The sequence below is a fragment of the Rhincodon typus genome, chromosome 2 (assembly GCF_021869965.1).
Source record: "Rhincodon typus isolate 14 chromosome 2, sRhiTyp1.1, whole genome shotgun sequence".
Taxonomy (NCBI): domain Eukaryota; kingdom Metazoa; phylum Chordata; class Chondrichthyes; order Orectolobiformes; family Rhincodontidae; genus Rhincodon; species Rhincodon typus.
Window position 1 is genome coordinate 129,946,247 of NC_063333.1, and position 13,652 is coordinate 129,959,898.

Sequence of the window (13,652 nt, forward strand, 5' to 3'; positions counted from 1 at the left end):
CCTCCTCCCACCTCAAGCCCCACCCCATCTCCTACCTACTAGCCTCATCCTGCCCCCTTGACCTGTCCGTCCTCCCTGGACTGACCTATCCCCTCCCTAACTCCCCACCTACACTCACCTTTACTGACTCCACCCCTGCCTCTTTGACCTGTCTGTCTCCTCTCCACCTATATCTTCTCCTTTATCCATCTTCTATCTGCCTCCCCCTCTCTCCCTATTTATTTCAGAATCCCCTTCCCCTTCCCCATTTCTGAAGAAGTGTCTACGCCCGAAATGTCAGCTTTCCTGCTCCTCTGATGCTGCTTGGCCTGCTGTGTTCATCCAGCTCTACACCTTGTTATCTCAGACAAAAATTGTACACAGTTTTCCAGGTGTGGCTTCACCAATGTCCTGTATAATTGCATCAAGTCATCCTTATTCCTGTACTCAAATCCTCTTACTATAAAGGCCGACATACAATTTGCCTTCTTTACTGCCTACTGTACCTGCACACTTCCATTCAGCAACTGGTACATGAGGACACCTCGGGCCCATTGAACATTCCCCTCTCTCAATTAAAGTAATAATTTACCTTCCTATTTTTATTTCCAAAGTGGATAACTTCACACTTTCCCACATTACACTGTATCTGCCATGTATTTGCCCACTTGCTCAGCCTGTCCAAATCACACTGCAACATCTCTGCACCCTCCTCTCAGCTCAGGCTTCCACTCAGCTTTGTGTCATCTGCAAGTTTGGAGATACTACATTTAGTTCCCTCATTGAAATCATTAACATATATTGTGAATAGCTGGGTACTGATTCTTAGTACTGAACTTGGTGGTACCCCACTATTCACTTCCAGCCATTCAGAAAATGACCAATTTATTCCTACTCTTTGTTTCCAGTCTGCAAACCAAATTTATGTCCATCTCAGTATACTACCCCCATCCCATGTGCTTTAATTTTATACATTAATCTCTTATGCTGTTTTTGATTCTACGACTGATTTCTTAGTGACCTGCTATAAAATCCTTGATAATAGACTCTAGACTTCCACACACATGACAGAAAAAGACCATTCTCTGCAGGGATGATAAGATTTAAAAATTAAAGGTAAAAGGGAGAAAAACCCTGTGTTCTAATGTTCTGCCACCAAAGAATAAAATGTGATGACTTCTCATGTGCATTGGATTGCTTGCTGATAAATTACTAACAGTCATAGACTGTTGGGACATGTTCTGCTCTGACTGAAGTTAACTTGGGTTTGAGTTTTTGTGGTATGGAAACAGTCCATCTCTTCTGGTTTTAGCAGGCAGATAGAAAGATTGACATTTGGCAACACTTATAACGTTACCAGGAACTTCTACTGAGATACAGGATTTTAGGAGAAAGGCTTGCAACTTCTGGGGTGTCCTTACTTTGACCTCTGTGTTTGTGAAAAAGACCAGAAATGGTTGAAAGGCAATATTAGCATATGGGTCCCCTAGTCCTTTCAATGCTGAGTTTCTTTTTCCCCAGCACTTTCTTTTTGTTATCTGCTTTCTCTGAAGTCACTTTTTTTTTGCACACAGCACATGATAAAACTATTGGGTTCATTTCCAACAAATTACATGGTTAAAAACTCTTATCAATTCAGAAAGCACCCAAATAATTCAAGATGGTCGTTAAATGTGAAAATATGTTCCTAACACTTTTCTTGCTCTTTAGAAATAAAACTTAATTTGTCACAAGTGCAAAAATGCTGCTGAATCAAATGTGAAATAAGGGGCTTCTACTGGAATGGTAAATTTGCCAGACCTGCTGACTATTTCCAACATCTTCTGTTTGCATTTTCTGTTAAAATGCAACTCGCAGCTGTCTGGTGCTCATGCTAAATTATTAGTGAAGAACCAAATCCCTCCCTTTCAGCAATTGTCCCTGTTAAATGGGACTCAGTCTGTTATTCTTCATCGAACCCTGTTCTTCTGTGTTTGTGCAATTCACCGACGCCGTGCAAGTCAACCAACTTTGGTTAGTTTCGATTTCTTTGACGTGAGGCGAGCCCGAACTTTAGTCATTAGCTTTCGGCTGTGAAAAGGGCGTGAGTATCTGGATGGAAGTACCGAGGAATCGAAACTCAGCGGCAGCAGAGAGGTGATTGCCTTGTTGGCTTTCAGTGCCTTTCAGTGAGAGCGGTGGAAGGGAATGAGAAAGAGTTGCTTCTGTGATCAGGTACAATATTTGTAAAGGGTCAGCCGACCCCATTGATGTTCCTCTACTTAAATCTGTTTAATTGCATGAGAGTCAGCACAACATCGGGGGCCGAAGGGTCTGTACTGTGCTGTACAGTTCTATGTTCAAATACTCACTGTTTTAAATCGACTGCTTAAAAGAGAGGGTTGCTTGCGTATATCTCTGAATATGCTTATTTTCCTTCCAGCACTAATTAAGGGGAGCGACCGAAAAGAAATGTGAAATATTATGTAAAATATATTTCCGTTTGTTTTATTTTTCCGATGACAGATGCCCCAAAGTTCGCCCAATCGGGTGTACGATTAACGTCATCCTTTGTCTTCGTGTTATATAATCTGAATTACCTACATGTTGTGACATACATTTATAGATGTAATAATATGAATTTATGAAAATAGTGTGCGACCTCAAACCAAAGTTGGGTTTTTAAGTTTTGGGATGGGTCCTACCTTTATGCCGGAAGCCTCTTCAACGATAAGAATTGGTGTCACCGGTGCCCTTAAAGTAATGAAACATTTCGAAGCGGCGTCTTAAAAAATATGAAATGGATCCGGACTGCGTAAGGAGATATTGGGTCAGATGACTAAAAACGTATTCTGGAAAATAAGTTTAAAGTGTGTCACCTCGAAGGATAGTGACGCAGGGAAAGAATTCCAGCACTTAGCCAACTGAAGACACGGCCACCGATGGGTTAAAACGAGGGGTGCTCCAGAGGCTGGAATATCTGGGATAATAGGTCATTCCAGTGGTTTACACTTGCAGCGTTAAAGGGCGCGTTGCAGTCTGTAAAACATATGGAGTCTACAGTGCTTGTTGAAAATATGACTAATAAGGTGTCACTATAGTCACAGGCATAGCAAATAGTCACAAGGCACTTCCTCAAGCGTTTAATATACAAACATTTCACTGAGTTCGTCTCGAGTAATGCAGCTGTAAAACTTCTAAATTTGCTTTCCCAATCTAGGACATAGGAACTGGAATAGCTCACTCAGCTCAAGTTTGTTCTACATTCAGTTGGATCATGATTTACCTGTTCTTCCTGCAGATCCTGCTGAGGGTGGTGCGTGTATGGAATGAGCTGCCATTCTAGAGGTAGTGGTAGGGGCTGGCACAATTACAACATTTAAAAAGCATCTGGATAGGTATGTGAATAGGAGGGGTTTATAGGGATATGGACTAAATGCTGGCAAATGGGACTAGATTTATTTAGGATATCTGGTCGGGTTGGACCGAATGCTCTGTTTCCATGCTATACAGCTCCATGGCTCAGTGAGGCTGGGGCTATTTTCCCTGGAGTGTCGGAGGCTGATGGGTGACCTTGTAAAAGTTTGTAAACTCATGAAGGGCATGAACAGGGTGAATAGACAAGGTCTTTCTTTCCCAGGATGTGGAAGTCCAAAACTAGAGAGCATAGATTTAAGGTAAGAGGGGAAGGTTATAAAAGGACCTAAGGGGCAACTTCACACGCAGGGTGGTGCGTGCATGGGATGAGCTGCCAGAAGAAGTGGTGGAGCCTGGTAAAATTATGACATTTAAAAGGCATCTGGATGAGTTTATGAATAGAAAGGTTTAAAGGGATATGGACCAGATGAAGGCAAGTGGGATTACCTGTAGATTAATTTAGGATATCTGGTCGGCACGGATGAGTTGGACCGAAGGGTCTGTTTCCGTACTTTACATCTCTGTGACTCTATTAATAACCTGACCAACAAACTCATCAGTCTTGAAAAATTCTACTGATCGAGGATGCACAGCATATTGGATGGGATAGTCTATGTAGGCATGGATAGTAGATTTTTGGTCTACCTTGATCATTTTGGGCTGTTTTCACATTTTGCAAACAAACATAAAAACCAACAAGAGTCGATTCAGCCCCTTGAGCCTGCTCTGCCATTTAATAAACACATTGTTGACCTGATTGTGCAGTTTTACTCCCTAAAACTTTTCACTTCTTGGAAAATCAAGTATCCATCTGTTTAGAGAAATGCATTTTTACACTGTGACTTGCCACTGACATGTGACATCTAGCTGCTTTTCTGAATGGAGGCATGAAGCCAGAAGCCATTAATGTTAACACATGGAGCATGCATGAGAAGGGTGCAATTGAAATTTCATTGACTTTGAGAGCTGCAAGAAAGCCAGATACTGCAAATAATTAATAAAAAATCAAAATCTTCAATCTGCAACTTTGTATTAGTGGGTGAATTGATACAGCTTGGCATTTTCAAGTCATACAGATATATGAACATAGGAGCAGAAGTAGACCATTCGGCCCCTCAAGTCTACTCTGCCCATCTGTAATGTTATTGCTGATCACGCTTTGTGTTTCAAATTCCGCATCCCATCTATATTTGATAACCTTTGATGCCCTTGCCTAACAAGAATGTGCCCATCGCTGTCTTAAAATTTTTCAGTGACCCTGCCTCCATCACCTCCTGAGGCAGAAAGTTCCAAAGTCACATCACTCTTAAGAGAGAAAAAGAACATTTTCCTCATTTCTGGAGACCCCTAATTTTAAAATAGTGTCTTTAGTTCTGGACTGACTCACAATAAGAAATATAATTTCTGCATCAACCTTATCGAGACCACTTTAGTCAAGTTGCCTCTCATTCTTCCAAACTCCAGTGGAAATGAACCCAGCCTGTCTAACCCATCTCTATAAGAAAATCTGCTCATTCCAAGTGTCAATTGTCCTTAAATATGGGGACCAAAATTGCACACAATATTTGAGATGTGGTCTCACCAATGCCTGGTATAACTGAATCATAACCTCCTTATTTTTAAGTTCAATTTCTCTCATAATATAGGATAGCATCCCATTAGCCTGCTGGTTATGTGCTGTACCTGGATGCTAACCTTTCGTGACTCATGCATCAGAACATCTGAACCCTCTGCACCTCAGAATTTCTCGGTCATTTTCTGTTTAAATAATACTCTGCCTTTTAATTCTACCTACCAAAGTGAACAACTTCACGTTTTCCCATATTATTCTCCAAGTCTTCATTTTTGTGCACTCACCCAAACTAATTATTTCCAGCTGCAACACTGTTATGTCTTCCTCATAACGTACTTTCCTACCTATCTTAGTGTCATTTATGAACTTAGCTACCATGTCTTCACTCTCCTCATTCAAAAAATTGATGGAAATTATAAAAGTTTGAGGCCCTTGCGCAGACCTCTGCAGGGATCTATTGATCACAACTTTATACATCCTCTGTTTTCAGTTAGCCAGCCAATCCTCCACCCATTTGTTACTCTCTCCACCATTAGCTTTTATTTTCTTCAATAACCTTCGATGTGCTACCTTATCAACTTGCCATCTGGAAAACCAAGTAGATTACATCTTTCGGGCTTCCTCATTATCCACACAGAATGTTATTGCTTCAAAGAACAGCAACAAATTGGTTAAACACAGTTTTCCTCTTTGATGAATCTAAGCTGATTCTTTGCAATGACCTTGAATTGTTTGAAGTGCGCAGTTATAACCTTTTAAGAGATTGATTCTAACATCTTTCTCATGATAGACATTAGACTAACTGGCCTATAGCTTCCTATTGTCCCTTCTTGAATAGACAAGTTACAATTTCTGCTCCTATGGTGCTGAACAGTGACATGAGACAGAATTGGAAATTCTTACATTTTCAATTACCTATTTTGAAAACACTGCTAATATTATTTATGAGTCTATGTGTTTAATCCTAAAAGTCAGGAAGAGAAGGAGAATAGTGTTTGGCGTTTGACTGCACTGCTACAGAGTGGAATCTTTTTGAGTTTGGGCATCAGAGATAGGATGATCTTAGGAGTAAGAGATCCCACAATGAAAGTGTAGCTGCTGAGAGAATAGAAACTTACTCTTAAGACAGCTATTGACACATGTAGAGATTATTAACCATGAGGTGGAGAGTATTAATTAGTGAACTGACAAGGCTTTGCATTATGATAAGAAAAGGTCAGAACCTATCAGGGATCACACAATGGAGAAAAGGAAGAAAGGTTTCAATCCGTGCCAGCAAAAACATCAAGATGTAAATATTTACTGTTTATTCCCATTTCTCCAATAAATTGTAATAGGGATGTGTGGCCTTAGGTAACCAGATGTAACTCCCTTTATTAGTCACATCTCAGGGCCCCTACCAACTGCCCCAGTCTAGGGAATTACTGACTCTCCACATGTGCTCCATTTCCTCTAACATAGGGTACAGGGGGAACTCTGATGTATCCTCCTCTAAATCAGAATTGGTCTCTCGCACCATGGGAGGGGCTGATCCCATACCAAGCTTTCAACACTTCTTCCACAGGGAATACATAACACTGGTGGTGATAGCAACTATTTCAGCTCTATCTATGCCTGCATTCAATAAAGCAGCAAATGTCTCATTTTGACTGATTTTTCTTCTTTCGCTTCCTGCCTTTTCCCGGTGTACACTTTACTCCACTCTCCTGCATCACCGGAATTTTAGCTTGGCTTTCTTCAACATCTGCTAACTGTCCTAACATTACAATTCACCTGCTGCTCTGCCCAGAGTTGGCCCCAACAATGGTCTGGTCCCTGGAAGTTGTTGGTATAACAATCTTGTTACATAGCTAATTTTCACAATAGGGCAGTTCCCTCTGGGATGGTATGCTATGGAACAGTTTCCTGCTCCCACTCCATGGAGTTCTCACTGCTGCGCACATCCATGCAGCCAATGTTCCTGTCCCCTGGACCCCATGTACGGCATTGTTGGTGGCTGAATGTGGAGACAAGACTCCCATTCTCTGGAGTTCCTCATTAGGGAGAGAGACACATTGATGTTCTGAGTCCCACAGCCAGGTTGTTCAAGCTCCCAGTGACTCCCCTGCTTTCTGACGGAATATTTTTCCCAAATCCTGCAATTCTGTCAGTGTGTAATTCCACACAATTCGAGTTAACTGCGGAGCCCGATGGCCATACCTTATTAATTATTAACGGACATGCTAGGGGTACATTAACATCACTGGCTTCTCCTTCCCCAGCTGTCCACTTCTATTCTGAGTTGGATGAATACCAAATATCCCCGTCCCATTGATCGGGATCCCAACCGGCTGAAGCTAATAAAGAGCATACTTTAGCTGGATTCACTGGGGTCCTCTTGCGGTGCAGAGGTAGAATCCCTACTCCTGGACCAGATGGCCTGGGTTCAAGTCCCATCTGCTCTAGATGTGACATCTGTGAACAGGTTGATTAGAAAAATAGGTTGATTTTTAAAAAAAAAAAGTAGCTGGATTCACTTTCCAGTTTCTTGGCTTGCCCATTTTGTGTGCTCAACTGTGACCAATGTGCGGTCTACGCTAATCAGTTTCTCCTCGGCTTTATCTGCCCATTCCTGAGTAGTCTGAGCCACTGTCACACCAGCGTAATATTCTGCTGTGGCCAGAGACCCAGTCAATGTCCCACCCACCTCCTTTCAACCTCACACCTCCCGAGACAGCATGCGGAGCCCAGTTAGCAGAATCCACCCCATTTAGGCGACAACTTTGATTTTCTTGGGGAAGCCCACTTCCTCCAGACAGTCCCTTATGCCTGGCCGTTGTCCCTTAGGACTTAGTGCCAAATCTTTCTCCCAAAATTGTTGGGGCCCTAACTCAGCGAACCCAGTTCGCTAGCCCGTGAAACCATTATTTGATGACCATCTCGGGACACAAAACTTTTCCTTCACTGGGACATTTCATCTTCATTTTGAACATTTTGCTCAGACCCTGCTTGCGGTGCCAAACGTAATGTAAGGCTGAAAGTTCTTAATGGGTTCTTTAAGGTCTGATCAAAATGATTATAAAACGACATTCCGTAAGTTTTAGAATAGTGATCACAATTCCGTAAGTTTTAGAATAGTGATCACAATTCCGTAAGTTTTAGAATAGTGATCACAATTCCATAAGTTTTAGAATACTGATGGACAAAGACGAGAGTGGTCCTAAAGGAAGAGTGCTGAATTGGGGGAAGGCCAACTATAGCAAAATTCGGCAGGAGCTGGGGAATGTGGATTGGGAGCAGCTGTTTCAGGGTAAATCCACAGTTGATGTGTGGGAGGCTTTTAAAGGGAGGTTGATTAGAGTGCAGGACAGACATGTCCCTGTGAAAATGAAGGATAGAAAGGGCAAGATTAGGGAACCATGGATGACTGGTGAAATTGTGAAACTAGCAAAGAGGAAAAAAGGAAGCATACTTAAGGTCTAGGCGACTGAAAACAGATGAAGCTTTGGAAGAATATCGGGAAAGCAGGACCAATCTGAAACAATGAATTAAGAGGCTAAAAGGGGTCATGAAATATCTTTAGCAAACAATATCTTTGGGTTAAGGAAAATCCCAAAGCCTTTTATTTATACATAAGGAGCAAGAGGGTAACTAGAGAAAGGGTTGGCCCACTCAAGGACAAAGGAGGGAAGTTATGCGAGGAGTCAGAGAAAATGAGTGAGATTCTTAATGAGTACTTTGCGTCGGTATTCACTGAGGAGAGGGACATGATGGATGTTGAGGTTAGGGATAGATGTTTGATTACTCTAGGTCAAGTCAGCATAAGGAGGGGTGATGTGTTGGGTATTCTAAAAGGCATTAGGGTGGACAAGTCCCCAGGTCCGGATGGGATCTATCCCAGGTTACTGAGGGAAGTGAGAGAGGAAATAGCTGGGGCCTTAACAGATATCTTTGCAGCATCCTTGAGCACGGGTGAGGTCCCGGAGGACTGGAGAATTGCTAATGTTGTCCCCTTGTTTAAGAAGGGTAGCAAGGATAATCCAGGAAATTATAGACCGGTGAGCCTGACGTCAGTGGTGGGGAAGCTGCTGGAGAAGATACTGAGGGATAGGATCTATTTACATTTGGAAGAAAATGGGCTTATTAGTGATAGACAGCATGGTTTTGTGCAGGGAAGGTCATGTCTTACCAACTTGATAGAATTCTTTGAGGAAGTGACAAAGTTGATAGATGAGGGAAGGGCTGTAGATGTCATATACATGGATTTCAGTAAGGCGTTTGATAAGGTTCCCCATGGTAGGTTGATGGAGAAAGTGAAGTCGCATGTGGTCCAGGATGTACTAGCTAGATGGATAGAGAACTGGCTGGGCAACAGGAGACAGAGAGTTGTAGTGGAAGGGAGTTTCTCAAAATGGAGAACTGTGACCAGTGGTGTTTCACAGGGATCCGTGTTGGGACCACTGTTGTTTGTGATATACATAAATGATCTGGAGGAAGGTATAGATGGTCTGATTAGCCAGTTTGCAGATGACACTAAGTTTGGTGGAGTAGCAGATAGTGAAGGGGACTGTCGGAGAATGCAGCAGAACATAGATAGATTGGAGAGTTGGGCAGAGAAATGGCAGATGGAGTTCAATCCAGGCAAATGCGAAGTGATGCATTTTGGAAGATCCAATTCAAGAGCGAACTATACGGTAAATGGAAAAGCCCTGGGGAAAATTAATGCACAGAGAGATCTGGGTGTTCAGGACCATTGTACCCTGAAGGTGGCAACGCAGGTCGATAGAGTGGTCAAGAAGGCATACGGCAAGCTTTCATTCATCGGACAGGATATTGAGTACAAGAGTTGGCAGGTCATGTTACAGTTGTAAAGGACTTTGGTTCGATCACGTATGGAATACTGCGTACAGTTCTGGTCGCCACATTACCAAAAGGATGTGGATGCTTTGGAGAGGGTGCAGAGGAGGTTCACCAGGATGTTGCCTGGTATGGAGGGCGCTAGCTATGAAGAGAGGTTGAGTAGATCAGGATTATTTACATTAGAAAGACGGAGGTTGAGGGGGGACCTGATTGAGGCCTACAAACCCATGAGAGGTATAGACAGGGTGGATAGCAAGAAGCTTTTTCCCCAGAGTGCGGGACTCAATTACTAGGGGTCATGATTTCAAGGTGAGAGGGGAAAAGTTTAAGGGAGATATGCGTGGAAAGTTCTTTACGCAGAGGGTGGAGGGTGCCTGGAACGCGTTGCCAGCGGAGGTGGTAGAGGCGGGCACAATAGCGTCATTTACGATGTATCTAGACAGATACATGAATGGGCAGGGAGCAGAGGGATACAGATCCTTGGAAAATAGGCGACAGGTTTAGATAGAGGATCTGGATCGGCGCAGGCTTGGAGGGCCGAAGGGCCTGTTCCTGTGCTGTAATTTTCTTTGTTCTTTGTTCTTTGTTCTTGACATGTGCGCTTCAATATATAGTTAATTTATTGAGTTAAAATACTTAATACATGTATGAATTAACAGTCATCAGATATATATAAAGTTAATGATTAGGTTCAACTACTGAGATACATATGAATCTGACACTGCCTTTTGGCACATCAGGAACTTTGACAAAGGAGCTCCATTTAAGATTCTATGGCATGAGTCTTGCAAATGCCCACCCGACGGTGAAAATTCAACGAGAGGGCAAAGTCCCCAATATTAACATTATTCTGAATCTAATGTTGCATGCTGCATCAATGTTCTTAGTACTTTTCCAGGCATCCTATTGTGCAGAAAACAAGTTTAAAAACTACTTCCAGGTGGCCCTCCTGTTAACCAGACAGTAATCTGTTTCCCATCTAGCCAAGGTCATGCAGTTACCTCCCCAGCCCAAACAGACTGGTTTTGGACTAGGCCTGCTGTTTCATGTATTTTCCCACTTTATTCAATCATGTCTAATTAACCCTTAATGGTCTGGTTTAGATATATCATTTGTAAGCCCAACACTAAAATCACCTTTTTCGTATGACAATGCCAACCTGTTTAACGGTGTAAAGTGGTTAATCAGATTCATCATCCAACATCGTTCCTGCAACCATCCTCATCAACTTGCTTTGCATCTGTCCAGAAAGCACTTGCATGTGAAATGATCCAGCCTTTTGCATTTAAAGCACTGTCCTCCCAATCCTGGACATGTTTCCTTCACTCCTGTGTATTGCCCACCCCCCCATATTAATTCTGCTTGAAGTGGGGCCTGAGGTTATTATACTTCACAGAAATTCATCCAGACATACAAGAATTAAAATGATGATAAATGGGTTTAGAGGAACAGAAATTCCAACGGTGTGGAGACTGGTACAATTAGCAATTGGGAATAGACCACCACAGATGGTATCCGCATTAACGTTTATTGTAAATGAAAATATTGTGGGAATGGATGTCCTGAGGGTGATGGAAATGCAGACCTTAATGGGGAAGTTCTGTTTCGGTATACAAATGGTAGTTGTAATAGTTGAGCAAGCTAAGTGGGAACCCTCACATATTCCCCTCCCCTGCTCCCCATGAATCATTAACATTAAACAATATCGGATACCTAGAGGGCATAAAGAAATCTCAGGGACTACTGAAGGGTTAGTGACAGCAGGGGTTGTATGACCTGTCTCCCTCTATAATAGCACCATATGGGCAGTAAAGAAATCAGATGGTAGTTGGACAATTACAGTCCATTACCAACGGTTAAACAAATATGAGCTATCATTGTTGTCTGCTCTCCCAGACATTGTACCACTACTGGACTATTTGTCATTAGAACTGAAAGATGGTATGCCACCATCAATCTGGCTAATGCCTTTTCCTCCATTGCCCTGGATGAAAACTCACAGGATCAGTCTGTTTTCACATGGGAGGGTAGACAGTGTTCGTTTTGTAGATTGCCAGGTGGCTACCTGCACAGCTTAACTCTCTGCCTGTCCTCTCTCTCTCTCTTTCTTTTTGTCCTTTATTTCTTTTTTTCTTTCTTTCTGTTCTTTCTTTCTTTCTGTCCTTTCTTTCTTTCTGCTCTTTCTTTCTGCCATTCCTTTCTTTCTTTCTTTCTGCCCTTTCTTTCTTTCTGTCCTTTCTTTCTTTCTGTCCTTTCTTTCCTTCTGTTCTTTCTGTCTGTCCTTTCTGTCTGTCCTTTCTCTCTGTCCTCTCTCTCTGTCTCCAGCAATACTGCTATGTGGCCCTTCCGAGGCAGCAGTAACCAAAGTGTTAGCCACCTTGACTCAACACCTATGGGATCGGCGCTGGGAAATTAATCCTGAGAAAGTGTTTTATTCCTGGCAACACGATGGACCAGGGGAGAACGTGTAATCCCTGAAAAATAAAATCAGTAAGATGCAAGCCCCAACCACTAAAGAAGTGGTCCAGAATTTTGTGAGGCTGTTGGGTTATTGGAGAAGGCATATCCCTCACTTGACCATCCTGCTGCAATACATTTAAGCTGTTACTTGGAAAAGGTGGCATTTGAATGAGAACCCTCAGCAGCTTTTGAAGCTGCTAAGGAAGTGATTTTTCAGGCTGTTCCTTTGGTTGCTTGTGCGGCAGGAGCACCCCTACAATAATAAGTATCCATGACTGATAATGTAGCTACTTTGAATCTGTGGCAAAAATCAGCTGGGGCAGCAGACTCCACTAGGATTTTGGCCAACAACTATATTCGGTTTGAGAAGCAGCTGTGAACGTGTTATTGGGCACTCATGGAAATTGAGGGAGCGACTGGAACAGATAAAATCCTTTTAAGGCAAGGACGTGCCATCTTGACTTGGTTGTGGTCTGAAGGTACCATCAACAAGGTGGGACAAATGACACAAAGCTCCATCGTAAAATGGAAATGATGTATCACAGACAGGACAGCCAAGGGATAAAACAGAGTTTCAAAAAAGATTACCAAGTTATCCCAAAGATACTGAAGCACACTCACTGTCTGACCCTGTTCCTGATTCGCTGAAAAAAATGGGGTTTATCTTTCCCACTGATCGCAAAGAGTGAAGATAGACAACTGCACCTCTGCCACGATAGCACTCAACACTAGAGACCCTAAAGATGTGTTCTCAACCCTCTACTGTTCTCCGTGTAGACCCACGACTATGTTGCCAAATGCAGAATGAATGCCATCTACAAGTTTGCCAACAACACCAACGTGGTATGATGCACATCGAACAACGAGGAGTCAGAATACAGAAAGAAGATAGAGAGCTTGGTGACGAGGTGCAATGAGAACAACCTTTCTGTCAATGTCGGCACAACTAAAGAACTGATCATTGACTTCAAAAAGAAAGGAGAAGAACACTCCCCCAGCTACATCAAGTGAGTGGAAGTTGAGAGGGTTGAGAGAGTCAAGTTCCTAGGAGTGATGATAACCGACAACCTGTCCTGGACTTCCCACATTGATGTGATGGTCAGGAAGGCACAACAACGCCTCTTTTTTTCTCAGACGGCTCAGGAAATTTGGTATGTCCATAAGGACGCTCTCAAACTTTTACAGATGCACCATTGAAGGCATACTGTCCGGGTGCATAACAGCCTGGTATGGTAACTGCTCTGGCCAGAACCTTAAGAAACTACAGAAGGTTGTGTGCACAGCCCAGACCATCACAGAAGCCAATGATGGACTCCACTTACATGTATCATTGCCACGGAAAGGCTGCCAACATCATCAAAGACCCATCCCAACCCGGTAATGCTCTCCTACAACCTCTTCTGTC

The 13,652-nt window shown here is 42.8% G+C and overlaps 1 protein-coding gene and 1 long non-coding RNA gene across 3 annotated transcripts in view; one reads left to right on the forward strand and one right to left on the reverse strand.

Annotated features, from left to right (window-relative positions):
- The window catches only part of LOC125485637, a 24,568-nt gene extending 21,606 nt beyond the window's left edge, over positions 1-2,962 (reverse strand). For both annotated transcript variants that reach the window (XR_007264333.1, XR_007264332.1), the window contains exon 1: positions 2,664-2,962. This is a non-coding gene — a long non-coding RNA (uncharacterized LOC125485637). The remainder of the gene's footprint in view (positions 1-2,663) is intronic.
- LOC109917670 (NFX1-type zinc finger-containing protein 1-like) overlaps positions 1,931-13,652 on the forward strand; it is a 62,905-nt gene continuing 51,183 nt past the window's right edge. The window contains 1 exon segment of the mRNA XM_048609284.1: positions 1,931-2,193. The gene's annotated coding sequence lies outside the window, so the exon portion shown is untranslated.